This window comes from Apium graveolens, chromosome 3 (genome assembly GCF_009905375.1).
Source record: "Apium graveolens cultivar Ventura chromosome 3, ASM990537v1, whole genome shotgun sequence".
NCBI lineage: Eukaryota > Viridiplantae > Streptophyta > Magnoliopsida > Apiales > Apiaceae > Apium > Apium graveolens.
In genome coordinates, this window is record NC_133649.1 from 152266586 (window position 1) to 152292333 (window position 25748).

Sequence of the window (25748 nt, forward strand, 5' to 3'; positions counted from 1 at the left end):
TGTAATGGTCCTTAGACCTGAAGTCTTTATATTTGTATACAAGAATTAATATACTTTGATTTCATTAAAAGTTATCCTTGACCGGATACTGATAAAGTGAACATTGGGTATATTATAAATCGTATAAGAAATATGAATGATCTAGATGAGATTTAACCCTCCTATTTTAGGAGTGATATTATTGGCCTCTTGTGTGAGCTAGACTATGAAATGCTTGGCCATGCTCAAATATTAATTTGATATGATAGCCTATTCATTGATCAAGGAAACTTGGATTAAACTATGATGAGGATAATATATTACATGCCTCTTGTTCAATCTATAATATTTGGTTAAAGGAATTATATAACATTGTACAATATCACGAAAGGTTTAATAGAATCACCGATTTAATTATTATTACTTGGGTAGCAATGATGTAATACTAGATGCCGCTCATTATTTATAATTTTAATATGAGATATTAAAACTATTACCAACGTAATAATAACCTCCAGGGTCGCACACATAAAATGCTTGAAGGAGAAATAATTTAAAATATGAATTTAAATTAAATAAGTAATATGTTTTATTTATGATATTTATTAAGTCTGACTTAATTAATTAAATAAATAAAATAGAGAAATTACTTACTAATTCTGAAATAAGTTATAAATTAATTAAGTGTGACTTAATTAAATAATAAATTGGGATTTCGGATTAGTATTAATTATAATTAGATTATAATTAGAAAACTCATTCTTCTCTCTATATAAACGTTTTGAGGGCTGATTTATATAAAAGGATACATGGTTTACAAAACCCTAGCCATTCGTGTAGAATAGAGGTAGAGATGGAGTTTTCGGGTGCTAGTACACATCAATCTTTCAAGAAAAGCGTTCGTGTGGATACCGTAGAGCGTAGATCGCGAGAGCGGGATACGTGGTAATTCAACAAGGTTTGGAACTCCATTAATCCTCCATTAATGTACTCTTAAAGCTTCTTTAAGGTAAAGATTCTTACTACGAATTAAATATCAATTTTCACATGGATCCTGCGTAGAGTTTCAATTTTATTCTGGTTTTAATTTAATTTTACATCGTTTCCGTTGTGTTTATGTGCCCGAAACCCATTAATGGCATCAGAGCTACTTGTGAAAGTGTTTAATTCATTTATGTGTTTAACTGTTTTTATTTACAAGCATGTACGTGATTTGCCATGTATTGATGTTGATACAATATGTTTGTATATGTATGATTTGAATATACGATATTCATGTGAGTTGTATAATTATATGATGATTATATAATCTATATGTATACAGATATATACATGGTTTATGTCTGTTCTTATTATGAGAATCGTATTAGATACATTTTCTGAATCCGATGTTGCAGATTCTCTGAAATCTGGGTCAGGTGTCCTATTTTTACGAACAAATACCCTATTCATTAGGGAATCGATCGTCTAAACAAAAGTAATAGCTAAAGCTATCACCGACTCGTCTGTAAGGTGTTTGACGTTGTTTACTTCCTGTAAACAGCGATTTAATATTTTCAGAATTTGATTCTGATTTTTGTCATATTTTATTTTTATGATTAGATCATGATGGGAATGATATGTTAAGATTAGATTATGTGTTCTAACATGTTCTTATGTTTTAATTGAGCATAGTGGATGGTTATGCTTATGACCTTAAGTTAATGGTTTTGTTTTTCTAATACGGCTTGCATGTTGTTTGATCTTGTAATTATAAATCTCGAATGTAACTCGTGTTCTTATTGTAAGTTTATTAGATTAGTTTTATATTTCATTCTTGTAATGTACATGAATACATGAAGATTTAATATCAAGGAAGGGTTATGTCACATGAACGCCATCCAAGGAAGTAATACAAGTAAAAGACAACTAAAGAAAGAAGATATGTAATAGTTAGCTTGTATTTATTTTTCACCTTAGATTGACCTAGATCTTCGTCATTAGCTTGATGAAGATCACATAGGATGAAACCAAAACCAACCATGTTTACTTTATTGCACTTTACATATATATGCTTATATGATAAATGTATGTTTAGAGTAGTTTAATGATGCATGCTTAATTAGATTAAGGATGTATGTATTAGATATGACACCCATTCCTTGCTTGCTAAACAAGATAAAATCTGTAAATATTTAAGATTTTAAAAAGAAAAAATGATTATGAGATTCTCGCATTTATCAAACACGGAATAAAATCTAATTTTCTTTATTTTCGACATGGGGCGATTTTGTCAAAAGCGAGTTCATTGAACTTGTAAGGTTGTGGGCTTTAAGCAAGTCTGTTGTGACTCCTCACTACCTGGAAATCAAATCATTGATGAATATTTATTTAAAGTATTTAATTCAAGGAAAAATTGGGAATCTCTTTATAATGGGATCCTGATCGTTTTAAAATTAACAAAACCCTAAAGTTAATATTAAGTTGATTAGATGCCTTCCAATGAGTCCAATGCGTTAATCCCTAGATCGATAAGGAGTGGGTTCGCCAAAGCGAAGTACTCCCATCTATCGTGGGAGATGTGTTAAGTATATTGATACTTTTTGACTATTAAGTTTGAGTTAACTAAGTTACCACAATAGGATTGTGAACTTAGAGGCATAAAGTTTGGCGAGATTTATTTGATAAATATGAACAAATGTTGTTCCACCAAGCTATCAAAGAGTTATATAGTTGATATTTGACAAATGTTGTTTATCAAAATAATAATGTTTTAGGAGAAAAGCCAAAGATGACCTATCGCATGGTGAAATACGGATCTTGTCTCACTAGAAAGGATATATAAGATATTATTTCCAAATTAATAGTTAGGGCTATTGATTTGATAAAAATAGTGGGAGATATATTGTGAATATATATGAATAGTCACTTGAACATAATTTAATGATCATCTATAGACTAATTCATTTTATGCACTTTAATATTGTAGATATCAAATGACAAATAACACAAATAACTTCTCTATGTAATAGTCCTTGAGAAGGAAAAGCTGACATGAAATAATATCCTCAACTGACATGGGAACTTGAGGATTGTCCTCAGGTTCAAGGATGTCACTCAAACCCCTCCCTTATTTCTTCTAGATGAGAATGAAACATGTGCCGAACAAAATGCTTACAAGAAGCAAATTAATTATGCAACCGATGTTTCATGTCTCATGCTTCTAATTATGAGTGCTGAGTTTTAGATTATTTGGAAGATCTAAAGCAGAAGACCAACAATGTTCAAGATTCAGGTATCAGGTTAAAATTTGAGCAAAAGTTGTTGCTCTAGTTGGAGGAACTCGGTGCCTAATTTCGCCCATAAAGCAAAGTTGAGAACTTGGTAAATTTTTATTATGTGTCTTCTTTTAGCGGATACATAAATTAATATATAATCAAGACAAGAAAGGTATTTTATTTTAATTTAATAAACAATAATTGTTTATTCTATTTTAATGATAAGACTTGTAATGTTGCACAATTAGTTAACAATTTATATGTTCTAAGATGACTCAAATCAAACATTACCTCTAACATTGTCGTTTAAGCCATATTAATAGGAAACGTATTTCTGAGTTACATACAGATGAATACTTGGATTAGTTTGATTTTGATCAAACAAAAGATGTGAACTTTATTTCATTGGAAAAATGACTAAAACTTCTTTTACCTGATCAGGTGAAAGGGCCACCGAACAATTAGGACTTATACATAATGATATATGTGGTCGAATGCGTATGATGGCAAGGGGTGGCTTATACTTCTTCATAAAATATACTGATGATTTTAGTAGATATGGATATGTGGTTCGTATGAATAACAAATCCGATTCTTTTGAAATGTTCAAAGAATATAAGGCTGAAGTAGAAAAGCAAACAGGGGAAAGTATAAAAGTTCTATGATCAGATCGTGGAGGAGAATACTTAAGCCTCAAATTCAAGAGTTTCTTGAAGGAGTGTGATACAAATACTCCTTCTGGAACACCTCAATGAAATAGAGATTCTGAGAGGAAAAATCGTAACTTGTTGGACATGGTGTGATCGATGATGAGTCAAGAAGATCTTTCAATCAGTTTCTAGGGTTATGCTCTAAAAAAGGCTACATATATACTTAACCAAGTTTCGACAAAAGTGGTTCAAAAGGATTCATATGAGATATGGACTGAGAAAAGTCATAACATATCATTCATGAAAATTTGGGGACGTGAAGCGTTGTGAAACGTTTAGCCTCTGACTAGCTTGGACCACAATTAGATAGATGTTATTTTGTGGGATATCCAAGTGAGACTAAAGGGTATAGTTTTTATAATACTTACGAGAATAAAATGTTTATTGCTCGGACCGCTGTATTAGTTGAGGGAAAACTACTTTCTAAGAAAACCAGTGGGAGGACAATACATCTTGATGAAGATCGAGAACCACATGATAACATTAAACCAGAGTTGGAACAAGATCAGAATGTACATCAAAATACTGAAAGTAATCATGTTCAGGAAACATAGGTTGTTCATAGATCTAATAGGATTCACCATGAGCCTAGAGAAATTATGGATTTCTCTTGACTCAAGATGGTGATGTGATACTTATGAATAATAATGAGCATCTCACCTACCAAAATTCTAAAAACAGTCCAGACTCCAAGAGATGGCTAGAGGCCATGAAATCCGAGATGGAATCCATATATCAAAATAAATTATTGAGTTTAGTTGATCCACCCGACGGGGTAAAACCGATAGGGTGCAAGAGGGTTTTCAATAAGATAACGACATGGATGGTGTTAGTCGCTAAACACGCGCTAAATTACACGCAAGTATACGTGTTCGCAAGTAGTATAAGATATAGATCAGATTCGTTCCCACAGAGACTGACTTGGTTAACTAATTAATTTATGTACTTAAGCAACAATGTATGGTTATTATTCAATGCTAAGACGATAACAATTTGAGGTTGTTTATAACTAAGAATTAAACTAATAATTATAACTAAGGGAATAAGATTGATTAAATTAATATATATGACAAACATGGGATTCTAACTTCATTAAATACTTTATTCAATAGCCTTTTCATTCTTAACCTTAGCATGTAATGGTGATGACACTAATCAGACAACACGAAACTGATAAACGCCAACTTTCGTTGCACGAATACCATACTACCAGACATCCACAAAAGAGATAAAAGCTGAATAGACACCAATTATATTGAGACCCTATATGTCTATAGAATTTGACAACATAACGGTTTAAGCATAAGTTATCTATCTTGATTACACAGGGTAAGTAAGATGGTTAAAATTACCTACGCATCATACATAATAATAACACATGAACCTATGCTAGCATGGCAAGTTCTAAATCCTTAAATTCACTTGCGCTTCATTAAGAATTAACACACTATCTTATAAGTTCGCGACGCTCATAAGACGAATACGCACAACCAATACTAGGTTATCATACAATCACCACACACAAAGGCATCGAAATAAATTAACTACAGAAATCCATAAATAAATCTGCTAGAACCCCACGATAACGATTAGCCCATAATCAGACTCATCATCAACATGGGTTCCGATGAAAGCATCGTATAATAAATGTAGTCTCTATAACAAATAACCAAACAAAGTTAACACAAGAGTATAGGTTCAACAAAACAAGAAATGAGCATCCAAGATTACAACTCAAAACAAATATTCACAAGAATAAACCAGATCGTCTTCGCCTTTGTTGAATTGTGCTATAGGTCTCTTGTTGTCTTCTCCTTAGCTTTGATATGTCTCTGACTTGATATCTTATGAAAAATGACCTAAAGTTATTTATATAACAGCCCCATGCAATGTAGAAGTCTTTCTCTCAAAAGCTAAGTAGAAACATGATTCTGCTATCCCGACACGGAGCGACCGCGCGCGTGATTAGCGCGGGCGCGCTGGCTCTCTGATGCTTGGGCGCGGCCGTGCACTTGATCAGCGCGGGCGTGTTGGGCTTCTGCCAAAATTTTGACTTCTTTTTTTTTCTTGCAGATTTGAGCAGGTCTTCGAGAGCTTTATTCTTTGGACACCATCCTAACACCATATTAGCATCAAATCAATGCTAATTCACCTGATTCCCAGACTAATGCCTAAAATGCAAAAACACTAGAAAATACATTAAAAACCCAATAACTTGAGTACAAATACACCAATTTAAATTTTAATAGAGCATTATAATGTGTCATAAATGCCACTCAATATACCCCCAAACTTAAATCGATGCTTGTCCTCAAGCTTAAACAGACTCAAGGAAAAAATAAGAAATACAAATGCATGAATGCAACGATCCCCATAGAATAACTAAACCAATTAACAAGAAACACCTCAATAAATGCAGTTATTCGCATAAAGATCAAGTAAACATCATAAATCAATCTACGAACCAAAGACGTGCGTGTGTGAAAATGCTTACGGATATACTATCGCAACTAGATCAACAATCATGACTCACTACTTATCAAAGCAATTGCAAGTTTATAAATAGAATAAAATCTAGACTCAAAATAACTTATAACACTTCAATTCTTATATCAGAGTTTAACATGGATTCACGCTAACAAAACAATACAAGTATGCTTATTTGATCGTGCAATGAGTGAGGCCCACAAAAGACTTATACAATAGTACCCATGTAGCGAACATTAGTTTAGCCTTGGGTCACTAGGAACAAAGTCCCCTAAGAACTTAATAACTCGAGTACTAAAGAGCCCACTCATGATCAATTATACATAACACTTTTTTCTTTTTTTTTCCCTTTATTTTTCTCTTTTTTTCCAAATTTCTGAAAGAGTGTGTTTTGCTCCATCTCGCTCAACCCTAGACTACTCATATAAAATGAGTTGGTTACTAGCCATTTGACACCTAGCCACATAACTAGCAATGAAATCCAATTTTCTCCAATTTTTTAAATCTCCATGCTAATTTATTATTAAGAAAATATCCTAAATTCTAAATATAAACAAGTGATTAAACCTCGACAAACAAATAAACCATAACCATGATCTAGCACTCTAGCAACCTATAAGACTTGGTGAAATACAATTGTCTCTAGCATGCAAATTAATTCGATAAGACTTAATATCACTAAATACGACATCACTACACTAGCATCAATATCACAGATTAATCGGAAAAATCATCTAAGGGATTAATGTTATTATGCACATGCATGCAACTATATGAACAAATTATCATAAAAAATTACCAAAAAAATAAAAACAAAAAAAACAAAAAAACTATTACATGGCAAATATGCAACTACATGAACTAAATTATCATGAATATGCAAACTCCATGCGACTCACACAAAACACATAAATCCTTAACTACTACCCCTAAACTTAAAATATTCATTGTCCTAAGTGAAGGTAATAGTAAGGAATCAGGCATACGTACTGTGAATCAGAATCATCACCCTCAACGGGTGGAGTGTCAGGGGTGTCAGGAGGCGGATACACGGAGTCCTCACCAAATACTGGCCACTGGATGTCAATACCGGTGGCTCTGAAAGCTGTCCCAAGTTCCTGGGTGAGATCATGTGTAAACCGACTATGGATATCGTGCATCGCATCCATCCTCCTCGCTAGACGCCTATACTGCTTCGAACTCAAACCAGATCCAACATCTCCTCCAGCCTCCTCCTCCTGCTGTTGCTACGACGAACTAGCCTCCTCTCCTAACTGAGCTCTCCAAGCTGCCTTACTTTCCTACTGCGTACCACCCGCATACATCTGATCTATGGGTACACAACCTGGATGATAAGAATATGAATAACCAATCGCCTTAGGATCGAGCTTTCCTCCTCCCCACTCCTGCATGCTCAACAGCATAGAACCGTCGATAGGAGCACTGGGAAGCTGCAGCTGCTCTTGTGCGGGCCAATGAACACCAACTGCCACACACAGATTCGTCACGACGGACGCATAAGGTATAGCACATGTGGTACCTCCTCTCAAGAACCTCAAAATTCCTTGATAAATAACCATCCCCAAATCAATGTAATCACCCTGAACAATACCCCATAGCAGATGAGCACGCTCCACAGTAATCACATGCACATACGAAGATGGCAGGATATTAGCACAAATAAACGAGTTCCAAGCCCGTGCAAACCTGTTCATGCATGATGTAGGGAACGCGGAGTAATCAGTAGTGCCCCTCTTGAACTTCCAGTGAGAGTTGCAATGATCAGATCCAAGTCAAAGTCCCTGGGGGTCTTATCGTTCCACGTGTCTTGACCGGGCTTCCTCACGGGCTGCTCAATCACCATCCTAATTGCATCAGCACTGTACTCTCTAGTCATCCCCCTAACCACCGTGAAGCCATTCTTCTCTGCCTTAGATTTAGCATAAAACTCCCGCACAACACTCATGGGCACAGGAGCGGGATCATCACAAAAAGGAACCCAACCCATCTCAAGAATCATCTCCAACAGCTTACCATCCTTCCCTGATGGCAGAAAACCTCGCTCCTTAACAATAGGCTTCGAATAAGAGAGAATACAATCTAAGTGTTTGAGAGAGATGTGTTTGAGAATTTATGAAGTGGTGGAGAATTTTGTGTATAAGTGTGTGTATTTATAGGTGGAGAGATGAGAATTAGATATGGAATAGAAGTGGAAATTGATTATGGGAATCGTGGGAATAATGGGTTTGAATTGGAGAGGGAAATTTGGGATGTGGAAGAGTAAAATTCGGTTTGAAATTGATTTAATTGTTAAAATCCTGAAATTCCCTTAAAAACTGTTGTTTTTATTTTTTTTCGAACAGGGCCCGGCGCGGGAATGCGATTAGAAAGTGCGGGCGCGCTCACCTTCTGGACAACTAGCGCGGGCGCGCTCACCTCCTGGACAACTAGCGCGGCCACGCGCTAGATCAGCGCACGCGCGCTTACCTTCTGGAAAAATAGCGCGGCCGCGTGCTGGATCAGCGCGGGCGCGCTTGGTTACTGAAGTTGGCCTTGAATTTTTTCTTTTTCTGATTTTTTTGTGTTTTTCTCCATTCTTCTTGCTTCCTCGACCTACTAATGTACAACAAATTGGGTTGCCTCTCAAGAAGTGCTTCTTTTACGTCGCTAGATCGATGTAGAACCTTGAGCTCAAACGGACAATAGAACGGCACTAACCACCTCGCGGTTTTCCGTGTCACCATAGTAATGCTTCAACCTCTGACCATTTACCTTGAATGCTTGGCCCGGGTCACTTTCAAAAATTTCCACCGCTCCATACAGAAACACAGTTTTGATTATGAAGGGCCCTAACCACCTTGACTTCAACTTTCCAGGAAAAAGATGGAGACGAGAGTTAAACAAAAGAACTTGTTGCCCCGACACAAATTATTTGAGCACTAGAGCCCGATCATGCCACATCTTGACTTTCTCCTTGTATATTTTGTTGTTCTCATAAGCTTGAAATCGAAACTCGTCGAGTTCATTCAATTGAAGCATCCTCTTCTTTTCAGCTGCATCCAAGTCAAGATTCAATTTCTTCAAAGACCAATATGCCTTATGCTCGAGTTCCACAAGCAAATGACACCCCTTACCATAAACCAACTGAAATGGAGACATTCCCAATGGAGTCTTATATGTTGTTATATACGCCCAAACAGCTTCATCAAGCTTCAAAGACCAATATTTCCTCGATGGACACACAACTTTCTCTAAAATATGCTTGATCTCTCTGTTAGACACCTCAGCTTGACCATTTGTCTGAGGATGATAAGCCGTAGCAATGTGATGATTCACATTATACCTTTGCATCATAGCAGTGAACTTGCGTTTATAAAAATGCGACCCCTCATCACTGATTATGACTCTTGGAGTTCCAATCCTTGTGAACATCTGCTTGTGAAGAAAATTAAGCACCACTTTCGTATCTTTCGTTGGCAACATACCATTTTGACACATAATCAACCGCCAACAAGATGTACTGATTGTTACAAGATGAGACAAATGGCCCCATGAAGTCAATTCCCCAAACATCGAAGACCTCAACCTCGAGAAGCACATTAAGAGGCATCTCATCCCTCTTAGACATATTACCCACATATTAACATCGATCACATTTCAAAACAAATTGGTGAGCATCTTTAAACAAGGTTGGCCAAAAGAAACCTGCTTGCAGAATACGAGTTGATGTCTTTTCTCCACCATAATGTCCTCCATAAGCTGTTGAGTGGCAATCTCACAAGATCCCCCCCCTATTTCACTGTAAGGAATACATCTCCGGATGATTTGGTCAGCTCCTTATCGAAAAAGAAATGGCTCATACCACATATACCACTTCACTTCAAGCAGAAACTTCTTCCTTTGAGCATAAGATAAGTCGGGAGGCATGATATTATTCACAAGGTAGTTCACAATATCTGCAAACCACGGTTCTTCTTCTTACACTCCAAACAGCTGCTCGTCGGGAAAAGACTCATTTATAAATGTCTTATCCAATGAAGTAGCATTAGGGTTCTCTAGACATGAGAGATGATCAGCGACTTGATTTTTAGTCCCCTTTTTGTCCTTGATCTCTAGTTAAAATTCTTGAAGCAAAAGAACTCATCTAATCAATCTAGGCTTCAAGTCCTTCTTTGAGACGAGATAACGAATTGCAGCGTGATCAGTGAAAACTGTCACCTTAGTCCCAAGTAGATAAGATCGAAATTTCTCTAAACCATAGACAATAGCCAAAAGTTCTTTCTCCGTCGTAGTATAATTTAGTTGAGCACCCTTTAGGGTCTTGCTAGTGTAGTAGACCATATGAAATATTCTGTTCTTCCTCTACCCAAGAACTGCTCTAACTGCATAGTCACTTGCATCGCACATCATCTCAAAAGGTTGTTCATTCCAATCAGGTGTAGTTATGACATAAGCCATGGTTAAACTTTTCTTCAATGTCTCAAAAGCTGCAAGGCACTCGTCATCAAACTTGAACGGGACATCTGTCTCTAGTAAACTGCACAACGGCTTCAAAATCTTAGAGAAGTCTTTGATGAAACGCGTATAGAAACCCACATGGCCGAGAAAACTGTGAATTCCCTTAACAAAAATAGGTGGAGGAAGATTCTCATTGACCCCCGCCTTGGCTTTGTCCACCTCAAGACCCTTACTAGAAACCTTGTGCTCGAGAATAATGCCCTGTCGCACCATAAAGTGACATTTCTCTCAGTTGAGAACCAGATTGGTCTCAACACACCTCTTGAGAATGTGTCCAAGATTTTGCAAGCATTCATCAAAAAAATTGCCAAATACAGAGAAATCGTCCATGAATACCTCCATATTCTGTCCAATTATATCGGAAAATATGGCCGTCATACATCTCTGAAATGTGGCTGGTGCACTAGACAGACCAAAAGAAACTCGTCTGAAGGCGAAAGTACCAAATGGACAAGTGAAGGTAGTCTTCTCCTGATCTTCTGGAGCGATACAAATCTGATTATAACCCGAATAACCATCCAGAAGACAGTAGTACTCATGACCAGCCAATCTATCAAGCATCTGGTCAATGAAGGGCAAGGGGAAGTGATCCTTCCTCGTGGCCTTGTTCAGCTTCCTGTAGTCCATGCAAACTTTCCACCCCGTGACTGTTCGTGTAGGAATAAGCTCATTCTTCTCATTTGCTACCACAGTAATTCCACCTTTCTTTAACACATATTGAACTGGGCTCACCCATGAACTGTCAGAAATAGGATAGATGATCCCTACATCTAGCCACTTAATAATTTCCTTCTTGACTACTTCCTTAATGATCAGATTAAGTCTTCGTTGCTGCTCTACCGTAGGCTTGCTACCTTCCTCTAGCAGAATTTTATGCATCCAATAAGAAGGGCTGATTCCCTTGATATCTGCTATATTCCAACCAATTACCGATTTGAACTTTCTCAGAATCCTCAGAAGCTTTTCCTCGTCACTACCTGAAAGTTCAAATACAATAATAACAGGCAAAGTAGATGCATCACCTAAAAACGCATACCTCAAATGCTCAGGTAAAGGCTTAAGCTCAAGAGTGGGAGCTTCCTCAATAGATGGCTTGAGGCGTTTAGGAGCTTTGTTCAATTCCTCCATTCCAAGAGATTCAAAAGGCATATCAATCTTCCTCTTCCAGGGAGAAGCATTCAGATATTGCAATTGCTCTTCACCTACGTCATATTCACTATCTGCATTCCCCAATAAGGCCTTCTCTAAGGCATCAGACCTCAGCAATTGATCAAGTTCCGAAGTCACCACAGAATCGACCAACTCCACCTTTAAGCACTCGTCATTTTCCATAGGAAATTTTATAGCATTGAACACATTAAAAGTTACATCCTGATCCAGCACTCGCATTGTAAGCTCACCCTTCTGCACATCTATCAAGGTTCAGCTAGTTGCCAAAAAGGGTCTTCCCAAGATTATGGGAATCTTCTTATCCTCCTCGAAATCAAGAATTATGAAATCAGCAGGGAAGATGAGTTTATCAACCTTGACTAAGACATCCTCCAAAATACCTCGCAGATATGTAATAGAACGGTCGGCCAACTGCAAAGTCATATAAGTCAGTTTTGGACCAGGTAAGTCCAACTGCTTGAAGATTGACAAAGGCATCAGATTGATGCTAGCTCCCAAGTCACATAAGAATCTGTCAAAAGACACTTTTCCAATAGTACACGGAATAGTGAAGTTTCCTGGATCTTTAAGCTTCGGAGGCAAATCTGTTGCAGCAAAGCACTTATTCCTCCGTGAGAGCGACTGTATCCAAATCATCTAACTTCACTTTCCGAGAGAGAATACCTTTCATAAACCTTATGTAACTAGGCATCTGCTTAAGAGCCTCAGCGAAAGGTACGTTGATATGAAGTTTCTTGAACACCTCCAGAAACTTCTCAAATTGCTTTTCCAGCTTTTTTTTTCTGCAGCCGCTTAGGAAAAGGTGGTGGAGGATAGATATGTTTCTCCCCTGTATTACCCTAAGGAGGAGTGTGCTCAACAGTAGTCTTCCTTGGTTCCGCTTCTCCTTCCGGCTGCTCTACTTCTTTCTCAGACCCAGCTTCTTCAGTCAATACCTGAGTTTGTTCAGGATTCGCAACCCTTCCAGACCTCAAAGTGATTGCCTTTACCTACTCCTTAGCTTCTCTCTTTCCTGGCACTTCAATGTCACTAGGTAGTGTACCAGGCTGACGATTTAGCAAGGCATTGGCAATTTTCCCAATTTGATTTTCCAAGGTCTTGATAGAAATAACTTGATTCTTGCACATAAGCTTCAACTCCTCTAATTCAGATTTTTCATTAGCTTGTTGCAGATGAAGTTGTTGTCTTGGTGCATATTACGGTTGTTGAAAACAAGGAGGTTGTACTGCTTAGCTGGATACTGCTGATAAGGCCGTTGAACCACATTCTGAGCATTACTCCAACTGAAATTAGGATGATTGCGGTTGTTGGGATGATAAGTGGCTGGCACAGGCTGCTGCGAATGTTGAAAGTTGCTCACGAACTGAGCTGATTCACTAGAAATTATGCACTGATCAGTCTCATGGGCACCAGCACAAAGCTCACAGACACTAGAGGTTTGATTAACCCCATAATTAGCCAAAGTGTCCACCTTCATCATCAAAGCCTTAAGTTAGGCAACTATAGCAGTTGCTGCATCCAACTCCATAATTCCTGCTACTTTTCCCTGAATCAGTCTCTGGGAAGGATTCTAGTACTCATTAGCAGCCATCAGTTCAATCAATTCATAAGCTTCATCATATCTCTTAGCCCACAAGGCTCCTCCTGATGCCGCATCGAGCATGGGTCTAGAAGTACCACCCAATCCATTATAAAAATAGTTAATAATCATCCAATCAGGAATGCCATGTTGTGGTCACTTCCTTAGCATCTCCTTATATCGATCCCAAGCCTCACACAAAGATTCTCCAGTTTTCTGAGCAAACTGAGTAAGAGCATTCCTGATTGTAGCAGTCTTTGCCATAAGGAAGAATTTAGTGAGAAATTTTTGAGCAAGATCTTCCCAAGTAGTGATAGACCCTGCTGGTGGAGAATGTAACCAACACTTAACTTTGTCCCTTAGAGAGAATGGGAAGAGTCACAGCTTGATAACATCTTCAGTCACATCATTGAACATGAAAGTGTCGCAGATCTCGATAAAATCCCCGATGTGCATGTTGGGGTCTTCAGTAGGAGAACCCCCAAACTGAACTGAGTTATGTATCATCTGAATCGTGCTTGACTTGATCTCAAAAGTGTTAGCCCTGATGGCTGGCCTGATGATGCTTGACTGAATATCATTGATCTTGGGCTGAGAATAGTCCATCAAATCCTTAGGATTTTCTGCTTGATCTCCCATCTCTACTAAAACTGGTTCCTCGACTTTTTCTTCTTCTTCTTCTTTTACCTTCTTTTCTTCTTCAAAAACTTCCTTTCAAACCACCACAACTTCTTCCTCGGCTTTATCCAGTGTTCTCTTACAAGTACGCGAACGCGCATGCATACACCCTCGCTAGAGTACCTGAAATAAGACAAGGAAACGAATAAGTAACAATGTCCAAGTCAATGAACTTTAACGACCACTGATGGAAAACACATAAACTAAAAATTAACATTCCAGTCCCCGACAGCGGCGCCAAAAACTTGTTAGTCGCTAAACACGCGCTAAATTACACGCAAGTATACGCGTTTGCAAGTAGTATAAGATATAGATCAGATTCGTTTCCACAAAGACTGGCTTGGTTAACTAATTAATTTATGCACTTAAGCAACAATGTATGGTTATTATTCAATGCTAAGACGATAATAATTTGAGGTTGTTTATAACTAAGAATTAAACTAATAATTATAACTAAGGGAATAAGATTGATTGAATTAATATATATGACAAACATGGGATTCTAACTTCATTAAATACTTCATTTAATAGCCTTTTCGTTCTTAACCTTAGCATGAAATGGTGATGACACTAATCAGACAACATGAAACTGATAAACGCCAACTTTTGTTGCACGAATACCATACTACCAGACATCCACAAAAGAGATAGAAGCTGAATAGACACCAATTATATTGAGACCCTATATGTCTGTAGAATTTGACAACATAACGGTTTAAGCACAAGTTATCTATCTTGATTACATAGGGCAAGTAAGATGGTTAAACTTACCTACGTATCATGTAAAACAATAACACATAAACCTATGCTAGCATGGCAAGTTCTAAATCCTTATATTCACTTTCGCTTCATTAAGAATTAACACACTTTCTTATAAGTTCGCGACACTCATAAGACAAAAATGCACAACCAATACTAGGTTATCATACAATCACACCACACTAAGGCATCAAAATAAATTAACTAAAGAAATTCATAAATAAATTCGCTAGAACCCCACGATAACGATTAGCCCATAATCGGACTCATCATCAACGTGGGTTTCGATGAAAGCATGGTATAATAAATGTAGTCTTTATAACGAATAATCAAATAAGGTTAACACAAGAGTATAGGTTCAACAAAATAAAAAACGAGCATCCAAGATTACAACTCAAAACAAAGATTCACAAGAATAAACTAGGTCATCTTCGCCTTTGTTGAATTGTGCTATAGGTCTCTTGCCGTCTTCTCCTTAGCTCTGATATGTCTCTGACTTGATATCTTATAAAAAATGACCTAAAGTTGTTTATATAACAGCCTCATGCAATGAAGAAGTCTTTCTCTCAAAAGCCAAGTAAAAACAGGATTCTGCTATCCCGACACAGCGCGGCCGCGCGCTTAATCAGCGCGGACGCGCTGGCTCTCTGATGCTTGGGCGCGACCGCGCGCTTGATTAGCGCGGGCGTGCTGGGCTTCTGCCAAAATTTTGACTTCTTCCTTTTCTTGCAGATTTGAGCCGGTCTTCGCGATCTTTATTCCTTGGACACCGTCCTAACACCATATTAGCATCAAATCAATGCTAATTCACCTGATTCTCAGACTAATGCCTGAAATGCAAAAACACTAGAAAATACATTAAAACACCAATAACATGAGTACAAATACACAAATTCAAAGCTTAATAGAGCATTATAAAGTGTCATAAATTCCACTCAACAGATGGTAAAGTATAGACGTATAAGGCGCGACTAGGGGCAAAACGTTTCAAACAAATTCATGGTATAAACTATGATGTGACTTTTTCACCAGTTATTGTGGTCAAGTCCATTAGGATTTTGCTAGAAATATCTACTTTGACTATGAGATTTGGAAAATGGATGTCAAAACCGCTTTCTTATATAGAAGCCTTGAAGATGATGTATATATGATACAACACTGAGAGTTTTGTCGATCCAAAGTTTGCTAAGATGATCTATAAGTTGCTTCTATATATTTATATATTAAAGCAAGCCTCAAGGAGATGGATATTTGTTTTGAAGAAACAGTTAAAGAGTTTGGCTTTATTCAAAATGAAGATGAACCATGTGTTTGCAAGAAGGTTAGTGGGAGCAATGTGACATTTCTAGTATTATATATAGATGACATATAACAAATATAGAATGACATACCTTCTCTACAGGCTGTTAAGACTTGGTTGAGAAATAGTTTCTCGATGAAAGATTTAGCCGATGCTACCTATATATTAGGGATCAATATCTATAGAGATAGATTGGAGAGATTAATCGACCTAGTCGGAGTACATACATTGATAAAGTATTTCATGATTTTAGGATGCAGGAGACATAGAAAGGATATATTTCGATGTCTCATGGGATAGTGATCTCAAAAGATAATTGACCCCTAAATCATTAGATGATAAGGGCCATTTGAGAAAGTTCCACTGCTTTAACAATTGGATTTATAATATGTACAATGATATGTATTTATCCTAATGTTTTGTATACTTTGAGCATGAGAGAAGATATCAGTCTAATACGGGTGAGGGTCACTAGATAGATTTCAAGAATATTCTTAAGTACTTCAAGAGTACCAAAGATTTATTTTTGGTGTACGGAGAAGATAAGGAACTAGTTGTAAATGGTTACACTGATGCTAGTTTCTGAACCAAATTTTTGGAAAGACAAGGATGATTTTGTGTTTATGTCTGTTTTGTGTTTTGTCTAAATATAAGTAATGTTAGGTAGAATAGTTCAAAACAAGAACATTGGTGATTCTATAATGGAAGCCAAATATATTGATGCTTTCAAAATAGCCAAGGAGACTGTTTAGGCATGTCCTTAGGCGATATCACCTTATTAATGAGATTAATGATTACGGAGATATAAATGTAAAGTGCATAGTAATGATAATGTTGCAGACTCACTGACTAAGGCTTTGTGTGGCGCCCTCCAAACCCGTGTCAGAAGTTTGGGGTCCACAACACACACCATATATAAACCCAATTATATAATAGTAATATATGCAATGACCCTACTTACCATAACCACGGATTGTAACAGTTCAAAGTATGTCCATAAGCCACAATCTTGTTTATTACAAACGTACACAATTCCAAATTTATTTATCTTACATCTGAAGTCAAACTTTATTACAAACTTTTAACACACACCAAGCCGCACACCTTCTGCTAGCTTATTCCATTTCAACCTGAAAACCTAGCCTACGCACTCGACTGGGGATCCTCGCCACCACCAGTTTCCTTCTTAACTGGAAAAGAACATAAATAGATTCGCAAGAGTGAGCTAACCAGCTCATCAAGTCATATTGACAACACTGATATTAAATAATGATCAATTGAAATGATATAGGGAATCAAGTTTCCTGATAAGCAATGATTATAATTGGATATTTACTTTTATTTTTAAAAACCAAGGTTAGGTTGCTGATCAGTCACGCACTAACCCCGAGCAAGGCTCCCAAATTTGCTCTATACACTGGATCCAAGGCACGCATTGGGCTATTATGACCATGAATCTGGTCCGACCACGAATCTGGTCCATATTTAAAAATAATCCAATTATATAATAATAACATGATAAATAAATTAATTCAATAAACTGAATCATAAACAACATTTATCTTGAAGCATAAGGTGCTTCACAACACCATGAAGGTATAGAAAGGTAAATAAGAAGATTGGCTTTCAATCCAGGGAAAGAATCAAAGTGTAGAAGACCAGGGGTTTAAAGATTTGTTAGGTCCCAATATGTTTGTAGAGGGGGGGTTGAATATAAACTATACCATTTAATCGAATATAATGCGGAATAAAAAAGTGAAACAAAATTCAAGTTAAATAAAACTATTATTAAACTTGAAATGTGTTACAACAACCGTATCGTTTATAAGGGATTAATCTCAAATAGATTATCACAAATTTAGAATAAATTCGACATGAACTTTTTCTATTTTTGCAATAAAAAGATCACATGCTAAAAGCAATTTGAGATTAAGTTCTAGGGATTTTGATCCGCTAGATAGTTACACAAGAACAAAAGAATGATTTCTAGTGGTTTAGATTTAACTTTAATTGCTAGAAATTAATGATCTGGTTTCAGCAGTGAGAGATGTAATGTTTGTTTCGGCTGCTGTGCTTTTGTTCTTGAGTTATTGAAGTACGTTAAATGTCTGATGGATAATTTCAATGTCTGCTGCTGTTGTCTTTAATAAATCAATCAACACAAATCAATTGAACTGGCAAGACAATCGGTGAGACAATCCGTTGAATTGGCAAGACAATCAGCATGACAATTGATTGAACTAGCAAGACAATCGGCATGACAATTGATTGAACTAGCAAGACAATCCCATAGCTGGTAGAACTTTCAGTGAGACAATCTGTTGTACTACCATGACAATCGGTATGACTATCTCCTGAACTAGCATGACAATCTGATTGTCATACCAATTCAATTGATTGTCATGCTGAATTAATATTGAATATAAATTCAAAATTAATTCTGAAAATTCATAATATTAATTCAGAATTAATTAATCAATTAATTCAATTAATAAATAAATTAATCTGTGCAGATATAATTTATTTTCTTAATTAAATTATATGACTTAATTAATTAATAGAGAATTAATACCACTCTTTGAACAACAACCATTCTTCTGAAAATCTTCTGAAAATTATGAATCAATCATAATTATCTGATAACTTCATTTTCTTCAGATTAAATCCCTTTAATTATCTGATACCCTGACAAGATCTCTGTCACTTGATTAAATCCACAATCTTGATTTATATCACCGAGGCTTGATCAATTTCTTGAACTTCTTCCAGTGAATTAATTCCTCAAGTCTGTAGATGAACATTGTTTCTGAATCCTTTGACATATGTTACTTTGAGAGATCTCTTTGACGGTAGATCCACTATTTACTTGTTACATTCTTATTTGAGTTGAGTTAAATCCTTGAATAAACAAATAGGCTATGACATATGCTATTTCGTCCAAACTATTACTTAAGCTTTTATCTCCCCCTTAGAGAAGGAATGTATGCCGTTGTCTGAAGGAGTTCTCATATTCCACTTGGTTGGAAAAGAAATAACAAGTAGTTTCTCTTTCTTCCTCACTGTGAGTGTGTGATTCTGTTTAGTGTACCTCACATGTGTTTCACGCTTCTCTCCACTCGTGTTTACACTCATTCTCACAAATGTATCACTCCTCTCATAGCTCCAAAATTCAGCTGTACCTGCAAGGAAAATCACCTTAGTCATCCTTAAGGAGGTCACAGGTGGTGGAATGGGAGTTCGCAAATCCCCATCCTTGTTAAACTCGTCAGATGAATCTGAGTCATAATCTATAAGTTGCTAGTTTTCCTTTTAGGGTTCCAGATTTGAACTCTGGGAAGGTAAACAATGATCCAACGAATTTAGCATAAAGATCAAAGTTCCCTTCTAATGTCTGTGAAGACATTTCCTTGTGACTCATCAGGTAATATCTGAATCATTGTCAACAAGTTGCCGATCTGCGCCTATGTCAGATCCACTATCCGCAGATGCATCCAGGGGATTTAAGCCTGGGGAGGTAGACACTGACCACTGACATATGGCTATTGGATCAGTATCCTCTCCTAACACCTGTAAAGGCAATTGGTCCATTAAAGAACCTTGAACAATCGAATCTGACCTTAAAATGGTCGAAACTCTGGTTTCCGTCAACTCCACCTTTGTGTGTGTAACCTTTCCTTGTGCATCAAGAATTGTTTTTATTTGAGGTGGTGACACTACATCGGATACCCTGGCCGACAGGAAAATTTCAATAGACGCACCATGTTGAGAGGATGAATCTAGTTACTATTTTTGTGCCTTTTCAGCCATTACATCTTTTTGAGAAGATGTATGGGGGTTAGCAGTTGTCTCAGTTTAAATAATACTCATCTTTGTAGGAGACAGAGCTGCTGGGTTGACTTCAGAACCTTCCTTATGTGGTGCACTAAGGCACTATCTCCCTCACGCTCATTCATACTTCATTTTAGTGGTAAGAGAGTGTTGGTTGGTTCTGTTTCTATGTTTGTCTTTATAGTCTGGGATAGAAGTTGTGGGTTTTCAACCTCATGACTGTTAATGAAAGAAAGCCATTGGAGACTAAACCTATATCATAAAACATATGGCAATATAGAGATTAAATGTACTTAAAATCTATAATGAATGAAAATTATACATTTAATCTTTTAAGAGAAATGATGTACAATAGTGATTTCAAAAGATTTTAATGACATAAGAAATCACTAATGTAGAAAGAAGTTTGATTTTCTCCTAAAACTGTTTGAGTGCACAAGTCTGTTTGTAGACCAATATATAACATTATCAATGATAACATTTCCAGCTTGCAAACAGCCATATCCCTCAGTTAAACCTTTAATGTTATCTCTAAAGGTAACTACTGGGCCAGCTTTCTCAACCACATTTGATAGCAGGGCTCTATCTCCGGTCATATGTCTTGACGATCCGCTGTCAAGAATCCACACTGCCGGTTTTACCTATTTAATACCCTGCAATACAAATGGATTAGACCTTCTTCAGAACCCAAACTTGATTGGGTCCGGCATACTTGTAGAATTGGCCTTTATCAGGCAAAACAACATTCTTAACTTTTATGTTCTCAACTTTTTCAACGACTGGACATTTGACCTTGTAAACAGCCTTAACAAATTTCTATTTAGGCTTAGGCACAAATGTCTCCTTTCTAGCCTTAGGAGGACTAGCCGTATTAGACCTATCATGCTTCCTATTATTCACATGCTGACGAGGAGTAGTCTTATCACTAGAAACATGCTTATAATTAAAATAAGCATACATCAAATTAAAAGTACAAGACATACAATTAGGAACACCACATGCTTTATGAGAGGGATTAACAACAGGAAAATTATGTATGGTAGACATGGCATTTTTGTTATCCAACTCATGTGTGTCTGAGTTAGTCTCAGTTTCTTTCACAACTTTGACTGGAACTTTTGACACACTTGGCTTGGAAACAACCTTCTCATTAGCAAGATCTTCAGCATGTATTTCTTCTTGAATAAAAAAAGGAGGTCTCATCAAATGGTTCAGCAATTGATCCCTTATAGAGGGGTTTATCAACACCCTTAAGCATATGTGGTACTTCCCTACCTTTAGCAGAGACATGAGGAGGGGAGTTTATGCCTAATTCTCCAATAGCAACATTGTAATCAAAACCTATTCTAGATGTTTTATTAATAGCTTGCTTATTATAGAACTCTTTAGCCTTCGAACAAGAATTAAAGTAAGCTTTAACCTTAGTCTCAAGACCGGTGATCTTGTCTTTGAGAATAGTTTCGAGTTGTCTATAACAGTCAACTCTATTCTCTAGAAAAGATACTTGTTCTTTTAATTTGTCTTGATTAATATGCACAAGTCTTAATTCAATGACCTCTTTCTCAAGGTCTTTGATCTGTTGAATTAATATTTCATTATCACGACGAGCACAATCTAAGGAACCTCCTAGATGATAAACTAATTCATCATCGGTAAATTTTACCTCTTTTCTTGACGATGTAGTATTTCCATCAATAGCCATAAGAGCAAGATTCCCATCTTCTTCATCTTCACTATCAGTATTATCTCAGCTTCTTCCCTTTTCCAGATAAGCCCTTTCAGAGTTACTCTTCTGATTTGAATCATAAGAGTTCTTCCTTACTTGCTTTGGCTTCCTACATTCTGTGGCAAAGTATCCCAACTCATTGCAGTTAAAGCATTGAATGGTGCTCCGATCAACCATCCATGTTTTGTATTCACCACTGCTGGTGTTAGAGGATGAAGATCCACCTTTCTGGAATCTGTTGTAGTTGGACTTGTACTTGAGTTTGGGATTTTTCTTGAATCGGACATTGGAGAATCTCTTGATAATCTGGGCCATTGACTCATCTTTTAATTGCTCCAGCTCTTCCAAGGAGTAAAAATCATCACCGGATTGATTTGTAGTAGGAGGATCATATTCTGCTACTATCACATTTTCCTCAGCCTTGGAAGACTGTACCATTCTCTCTGACTGTTGAGATTGTTGTTGTTGTTGTTGTTGTTGACCTTCAGCTACTAGAGGAGTAGACGTGCTGACCACTCTACCTTTCCCGTAGACTTCCTTCTGCTGAATCTGCTCCAACTCATAGGTTTTTAACACACCATAGAGCCTTTCCAAAGAAATCTCACTCAGATCTCTCGCTTCTCTTATGGCAGTGATTCTATGTTCAAGATGAGTTGACAGTGTTAAAAGGAACTTTTTATTGATCTCCCTGATTGAATAATATTTTACATTTATGTTCAGGTTGTTGATCAATGCATTGTACCTCTCGAACAATTCAGTAATTCCTTCTCCTGGATTGGATTTAAAATGTTCATACTCAGAGGTTAGGATCTCTAACTTGTTCTCCCTAACTTCCTCTGTGCCTTCATTAATCACCTCAATAGTTTCCCAGATGTGTTTAGAATTTTTACAATTCATCACATGTCTGTTCATCAAGTGATCAAGGGAATCAACTAAAATTAATTAAAGGCGGGCATCCAAAGAGGCTTCTTCCTTTTCAGTAGGAGCAAAATCCTCAGGATCTTTTGCATAGGTTCTAGCTTTGGTAATTACAACATCATCTTCTATAACCTCTGGTTCAATAACCATCGGAATTTTTGGACCCTTCTGTAACAAGTCCTGATATTTGGGATTTGTAACTTGTAAAAACAAGAGAATCTTCTTCTTCCACATAATATAATTTTCTTTATCAAATAGTGGAATTTTAACGGTTCCAACTTTTCGTGAAGTCATTATGAATTTTTGAATAAATAAAAATTTAAGGAGTTGAAAAATCACAAAAGTCTAGTATCTTGATTTGTTCGTTAATCAGAAGGCTCTGATACCAATTGTTAGGTCCCAATATGTTTGTAGAAGAGAGGGTTGAATACAAATTATACCATTTAATCGAATATAATACATAATAAAAAAGTGAAACAAATACAACAACGGTATCGTTTACAAGGGATTAATCTCAAATAGATTATCACAAATTTAGAATAAATTCGACATGAACTTTTTCTATTTTTGCAATAAAAAGATCAAATGCTAAAAGCAATTTGAGATTAAGTTCTAGGGATTTTGATCCGCTAGATAGTTACACAAGAACAAGAGAATGATTTCTAGTGGTTTAGATTTAACTTTAATTGCTAGAAATTAATGATCTGGTTTCAGCAGTGAGAGATGTAATGTTTGTTTCAGCTGCTGTGCTTTTGTTCTTGAATTGTTGAAGTATGTTGAATGTCTGATGGATAATTTGAATGTCTGCTGCTGTTATCTTTAATAAATCAATCAGTACAAATCAATTGAACTGGCAAGACAATCGGTGAGACAATCCGTTGAACTGGCAAGACAATCGGCATGACAATTGATTGAACTAGCAAGACAATCGGCATGACAATTGATTGAATTAACAAGACAATCCCATAGCTGGTAGAACTTTTGGTGAGACAATCTGTTGTACTACCATGACAATTGGTATGACTATCTCCTGAACTAGCATGACAATCGATATGATAATCTGATTGTCACAGCAGTTCAATTGATTGTCATGCTGAATTAATATTGAATATAAATTCAAAATCAATTCTGAAAATTCATAATATTAAATTAATAAATAAATTAATCTTTGCATATATAATTTATTTTCTTAATTAAATTATATGACTTAATTAATTAATAGAGAATTAATACCACTCTTTGAACAACAACCATTCTTCTGAAAATTTTCTGAAAATTATGAATTAATTCCACCACTTCAATGTTGACACTCGATGTACTGTCTGGTTCATGAGTGACTAACTTTCATGACGTTTCTTCATGACTTGACTTTGACAACTTGATTTTCTTCAGATTAAATCCCTGTAATTATCTGATACCCTGACAAGATCTCTGTCACTTGATTAAATCCATAATCTTGATTTATATCACTGAGGTTTGATCAATTTCTTGAACTTCTTCCAGTGAATTAATTCCTCAAGTCTGTAGATGAACATTGTTTCTGAATCCTTTGACAGATGTTACTTTGAGAGATCTCTTTGACGGTAGATCCACTATTTACTTATTACATTCTTATTTGAGTTGAGTTAAATCCTCGAATAAACAAATAGGCTATGACATATGTCTTTCAAGGTTACAGGGAATGGTCTTCTGCTATACAAGGCATAAAGGTTTGTAGGTTAAGCAACCTCATATCATGAATCAGTATGTATTTGTGGATTAGTATCGGATTTTTGTGGTTTGTATCCAAGAATTCAACAATCAATGGTTTGCAGGAAATCAGGGTTTAGGGTTAAGTACTTCAAAGTACTTGTAATATAGAATAAGAACTACTAGGAATAATTACAACATATTGAAAAGAGTTTAAAAGTACTCATAATTATACTACACGAAAGTTCAGGGATACTTGCCTTATTAATTCGCTTTCACTTTGCTAACACTTGTCAATTGGTTCCCACTCACTAACCACTTTCTTTCCCTTTCTACGTATCGCTTCCTCTGTTAGAAATCACATATACTTATCAACACTACTTCTCATCTCATTATATTCTATACAAGCTTCTATCTACCCTTCGTTTCACCCAAATCTGACGTACTGATTAAAAGTTATAGAAAAAATAGTCAAACAACGCACATACAATCATTTTATACATCAATCGGATCATATATAGCACATAGCATGTGAGATATTCAATCCAAATATCTTTTCAAAGAAGATTAGGGTTTAAAATGATTTTTGAGGCATTTAATACGAATTTTTAACATTTTTCGGAATTAAAATGGAACTCCGAATCATTTTATAATTAAATAATAGGGTTTGAATACCCGAATCTGGCTTTAAAATAATTTTATAATAATTATCGAGCTTTAAAAACAATTTAAAATAACATTTTAAAGCTCGAAACTATTATTCGGAATTTTTAAATCAAAATAAATAATTTAATTTAATTAATTAATTAATAATTAATTAATAATTAATTAAATCAATTAATCATTTAATTTTTCAATTAATTGACCAGTTAAATAATTAATTATTAACTAAAATTAATTAACTAATTAATTCAGTTTATTTTTGAATTAAAAATTATTTTTTTCGAATTAAAATAATAATTTTTGGAATTTTTTGGAAATTAGAAACAATTTCTGAAATTTATTTATAAAACAAATATCATTCCTGAAAATTTTCAAAACTTGCAAACTTCTGAAACTCTGGGGGACTAAACTTTACAAACGTAATTTCAGAATTGATTTTGAAATCAATTGGATCAAAACTGGGTCAAACCGGGTCAAAATCCGGGTC

At 36.0% G+C, this 25748-nt stretch overlaps 1 non-coding gene across 1 annotated transcript; it reads left to right on the forward strand.

The window, feature by feature from the left end:
• The first annotated feature begins 13842 nt into the window (after positions 1–13842).
• Positions 13843–13949, forward strand: LOC141716258 (small nucleolar RNA R71). The gene has a single exon (XR_012572975.1). It is a non-coding gene; the product is annotated as a small nucleolar RNA R71 (small nucleolar RNA).
• Positions 13950–25748: the final 11799 nt, after the last annotated feature.